Source organism: Callospermophilus lateralis, chromosome 3 (assembly GCF_048772815.1).
Source record: "Callospermophilus lateralis isolate mCalLat2 chromosome 3, mCalLat2.hap1, whole genome shotgun sequence".
NCBI classification, from domain to species: domain Eukaryota; kingdom Metazoa; phylum Chordata; class Mammalia; order Rodentia; family Sciuridae; genus Callospermophilus; species Callospermophilus lateralis.
The window spans coordinates 139028688-139034250 of NC_135307.1; positions in this window are offsets into that span (position 1 = coordinate 139028688).

Sequence of the window (5563 nt, forward strand, 5' to 3'; positions counted from 1 at the left end):
AATGCCAGGTGCCAATCTGACTTGTTTACAGACCTTAACACAAGGGGAGTGTGGACTTCTCCCTGAAGCCGCACATCTTCATGGACTCCATGCAGCCATCGCCGCTCCTGGCCTTGCTGCCTCCCCAAGAGGAGGAAAGACACAGAGGTAGGACCTCAAAGAGGCTCTGTTTCCCTTCATCCCACCTTCCTCCTTCCAGCCCAACTGTGTGTTTTTTACCTCAGAGACTGAGAACCACGTAAGTTGAAAGTCCTGTAAACTTTGCCCAGGTCACATTTCCTGTCCATTGGTTGTCCCTGGCCACCTGAAGAAAAAAAAATAAAATAAAAAAAAAACTAATATTAGCAGTTACCACTAATAATGCCGAACCATCAGTGGATAGATCCAGGTTGTCTGAAAAGTGCTCCTTAGCCTGTGAAAATCAGATGCTGAGGGTGATGGAGACGGAGAGACAGCTCCAAATGCAGACCTCCCCAGTAAAGGGTGCTCTGGGAAGAGCCAAGGCAAAACTGCCACCTGTAGTCCAGGAGAACCCAAATCTCCAAGGCCAAGGTTAAAGGTATTCCATGAACTCCCCCACCTCACAGTGTCTGCTGCTCCCTATGGAAACCTCAGCACAGCCTCTCTGTTCTGTTGCTCCAGAGAAAACTTCCACCACCCAGGTCAGTGAGAGTGGGCAGCACTCTTGCCCACTCTCTTAAAGGAACAGAAGCAGGGCTAGGGTTGTGGCTCAGCGGTAGAGCGCTCACCTAGCACATGTGAGGCCCTGGGTTCAATCCTCAGCACCACACAAAAATAAACAAATAAAATAAATGTATTGTGTCCAACCACAAGTAAAAATAAATAAATAAATATTACCAAAAAAAGGAACAGAAATAAAGTCCAAATGACCTACAGCAAACTTCCATAAAAGGACATAGACACAGCAATTCTGCCATAGTTCTGCCTGGCTGGCATGTCACAGAGAATTCAAATATGCATCCTCTGTGCTCACTAGCAGGCAAGCCTTAGGGAACTGCAGGGAGCAGAGAGGTGCACTCTAAATTCTTCTGCCCCGTATTGACCTCTGGTCACAAGTTAACTGCAGAGGAGAGAAAGGACTGAGGCTGATCAATTCTCTTATTTGAAGATCAATCTGCAAAAATCCAAAGGAACCTCTTCAGAATCTTCAGAGGAGCTTAGAATCCTTTGCCACCAAAATCCAGCAGAGAGAAGAAGATGCAGCAAATCTTAAAGCCACACAACTCCCCTTCCCTGGAGCAGAACCCAGCAGTTTCCACCAGGAAGTCAGCACCTGTCTCCTTTGGGCAGGAAGGAGTCATTTCAATAGGACTTTCTTTTTATGAATTTCAGGACAGATATTCGAGCCAATGGATTTAACATCTCAGCATACCAGTGTAAGGGAAACAGTTCCTTCTGGCTCTCAAAGTCTGGAGCAATTGATTTTTCCACCTAAAAAGAGAATGGCCACATGGTGGCAGTGAACCCTTTTCCACTTGTGTTGACCCCAGGTTGGGCCCACATGGCTGAAGGTACAGTCCTGACTCGGGGTGTGTTTTGCCTGGTCTACCTGAAGCTCTCTGGACGGTCTTCCCTTTGCCCAGTACACACCAGATCCTGCTCCTGGTTGGAAATCAGGGGTGCATCTCAGCACAGTCGATCTGAATTATCTTTATTGTTGTGTTAGTTACAACTGAAAAACAGATTCTAACTGGCCTGAACAGACAAGGGTTCAAATATATGAGACCCTTGGGATATAATGACTCTAGGACCCTGGCTGATTTCTGCAGGTCACCTTGTCCTCACCCTGATATAGATGGCCTTGAGGAACAAATGTGGGGCGGGGAGTGGGGGGGTCTATGTATTTTTTGTTCCTATTCAGGAGACAGAACCCCATGGGCTACCCCTAAACCTGTCACTGAAGCCTGGGGGCTGTCTGAGGAAGTTTGTCCTTGGCCATCACTTACACAGCCAATCAATCACTATGACGAGGGGTGAGAGGCCTTACCCTGTTTAGACATCTAAACCAACTAGAGCTCACCCCTGAAGCTAGAGGTACATCTAGCCCATGCAATTCACCTAATAGCTACACAAAGTTAGATGGGAGAAATATGGATGCTGGGAAACCAAACCCATGTCCATATAATCACACTGCTGCTGCTTTTTAATTGAGTTTGCCTTTAGTTGCATTCTTCAGCCTGTCCTGGTCTGCTCTGTATTGATGGTGTGTGTGTGTGTGTGTGTGTGTGTGTGTGTGTGTGTGTACAAACACACATAGGCAGTGAAGAGGGGCTGATCCCTGCAGGCTCTAGTTCCCAAACTCCCAGGGCAGCTGGTTTCCTGGTTTTCCTCACCCAGTGAGGAGCATTATTGAGGAAGTATAGTATGTCTCCGAGTCCCAGGGAGCTTGGGTGTCTTCCTCAGAAACAGCTGCTTTACTGGCAAGGCCTTTGCCCTCCTAGACCTCTTCTGCCCGGTGGCCCCAGTCTTGGGCTCTAGAACTATCACCTCCTGCTTGTCCCTCCACCCTAGGGCTGGGGTGGCTACCTGCTGCTGCCAGGAATCCTGACTTACCCCCCCAGCAGCAGCTCCACCACCTTGTAACCACTTCCCTGTGTTGTGTTTTTCTTGTTTCAAATATTTAGAGTGGTTTCCATTTTCCTGATGGAAGTCTGCTGTATCCCCAATATATGGAAACATAAAACCAGGTATTGACTGTGTAAGCACAGGGCTCTTGTACAAAGAGTAATGATTCTCAAAATAACATTAACTCAATATGGTAGACTCTAAAGACTTCACTATTGCACTGACATTAAATTCCCCCAGAGGTGTCATATGCGTCCCCCACTATGCACCACGCTTTCCAAGCTCAGCGGGCTTACGCCACTACACGTCACCCAACCTGGTTCTATTCACCCACGACTTTTCTCTAAACTTCTATGAAACTTCCATTCCTACAATATCAGCATTGATTCCTGACTTCCACATCCAAAAACCATTGTACAGAAGAGCTCTGAAATCACACAACCAAACTTAATTATGAGGTCACAATAGAATGTTTAAAGTTTTGCATATAAAATTTTTTACTATTAAGACAAAAGCATAATATTTTAAAATGCACAGTGAGAGATACCCTAGCATTTTCACACAGACATTTGTAGATGAAGAGCCCTTGGCCAAATTTCACAGCTCCTGAATTACCATTATTATGTTCAGACTGTGTGCTGGGGCTGCCCTAATTAATCCTAATGACAACCCTTCAAGGCAGGTGTTATGATTCTCATTTTACAGATGAGGAAACCAGACCAAAAAAATTAAGTGATTTGCCTGAAGTTTCCCATCATATGTAGAATATGTAGAATGAGACAGAGCTTCTCACACCCTCCAACCCAAGACTCTGCCCCTGTTTTCATTCCCTCACTTCTTTACTATGGGCACTTGAATTGCAGAATTTGTTCATTCATTTGGTAAGTGTTTACTGAATATCTACTATGTGCCAGACACTGATCCAAGCACGGAGGCATTGCATAGTAGGGAGAAAAATAGGTAAAACTCTGTTCGGCATCTGAGGGCTGCCAAGCAGTGTGTGCACATAGTCAGACTGCTCTGGAAGTGACAGTCCCACCACTGGACCTGCACTGAAGCAGTCAGAGTCTTAGTGCTACTGTAGTTACTACTGTGGAGATTAACCCTGTCTGTTCAGAGTCTTCTTGCTTTTGCTGGAGTACTTAATGGAAAGACATGCAATGTGCACTGTTGAATAGAGTAACCGTGTAAAATGTTAGCACAAGATAGCATCTAGAAAAACACAAGTGACCCAAGTGCTTGTACCCAATGAGAATCACCTCTCCTCAGCATTTGAACATTCATTGGCTAGGGAAAGAAAAAGGTGTAAGAATTGAGCACTTGACCCCAAGTTTATGTCTCGAGAATAAAGAACGATGCATTATAAACAAAGGAAAATGATCAATCAAGGAAATAGGTAGAAAAAATAAAGAATGAATTGGCTTCTGCCTAAAACATTAAAAAACAAACAAACACCTCTGTCTGGTGGGGCTTATATTCTAGTGGAGGAATCAGAAAATAAACAACACAAATAGGAAAATCCCATGGTACCCAGATAGTGACAAGTGTCTTCCAAGCAGGGACAGGAAATATGTAGTGTTGCCAAGGGAGGGTCAAAGTTTGAAATAGGGTGTCCAGACAAGGCCTTTAAGCAATGACCTGAAGGATGTGACGAAACAAGGCCTACAGAGATATCTGGAAGAAGAGTATTTGAGACAGAAACAGCCAGGGTGGGGGAAATCTGCCTGAGAGCCCGTGTGGCTGCAGTAGACGACTCTGAGGATTGAGAACGCAGAGACTTATAGGTCCTATAAAGGCACAGAGCCGCTAGAGGGCCCTGCACAGGATCACTGGGGCTGCCATGTGCAGAGAGACTGTGGGAGTCAAGGGCAGAGGCTGGGAGACCAGGTAGAAGGCTATTATAGTAAATCCAAGTGAGAGTTGACAGTTGATGGTGAGGCACCAAGGAGTAGGTGGAAGGAAGTGGGCAAATTCTGGGAATACCCAGAGTTTGAAATCCGATCAGGCACACCTTAGTCTTCAGCCTTTGTAGCCAATCAGTTTATAAGGACCCAGTTCTATCAATCGAGGGAGCCACGAAAAGACCAGTATCCATAAGTCCTTAGCAGCCCTGTGCTGTCGAATGTCCTGGGAGGATGGCAAAGCCTGGCACTCTCCTGCATGGAAGCCACCGACTGCATCTAGCTACTGAGCACTTGACACACAGCTGCTATGATTGAGGAACTGAATTTTTCAATTGTATTCAACTTTAATTAATTTAAATTTCACCAACCATATTGGGTGGTGCGGCTCTGAAGAACCAGTCTGATAAATGGCATGGGGGCAGCTCTTCCCCTCGCTGGGATTTACCAAGGAGACCACGGCCTGCGCTTCCATTATGTGTGTTCAAATCTCAGATCCACTGCCGTGAGCCACAGCGCCTTTGAGAAATGGCTGTGATGTGAATAAAGTGCTAATTTTATCTCTGAGATGGCCCATTAATAAATAACAAAGTGTTTATAAATATGCAAAACACACAATTAGTCAATTCCACAAAGTCTCTGTGATGGGAACATTAAAGCATGTCCTAGAGAGAAGGGTGGAGGAATCAAAATAAATTTAGTTTCTCTTTAAGCCCTACAAGCAATGAATACTGAATAATTTACTTCTGAGAGTTGTAACACAAAAGCAAGTCATTTATTGGATCCTCCGAACATGAGCAGCACATTCTAACTTAATTCATGTATGTGGAAGCCCATTATAAAAAGTAAATGAGTTACCAATGAGAGCGATGGCAGATGGCAGCTGTTTTTGCACTACTTCGTGGACCTGAATTACTCTAATCATCATTTTATTTAAGCCCAGAAGGCTATAAGAAATAAGTTACTGACTCCACTGAAATATGCCTCCCTTCAACATATAAACTAGAACCTGGCATAGGTACATTTTCCACACAATTTCTTACAGCAACAGGTCCCAGCCCTCAGGACGCAGCAGA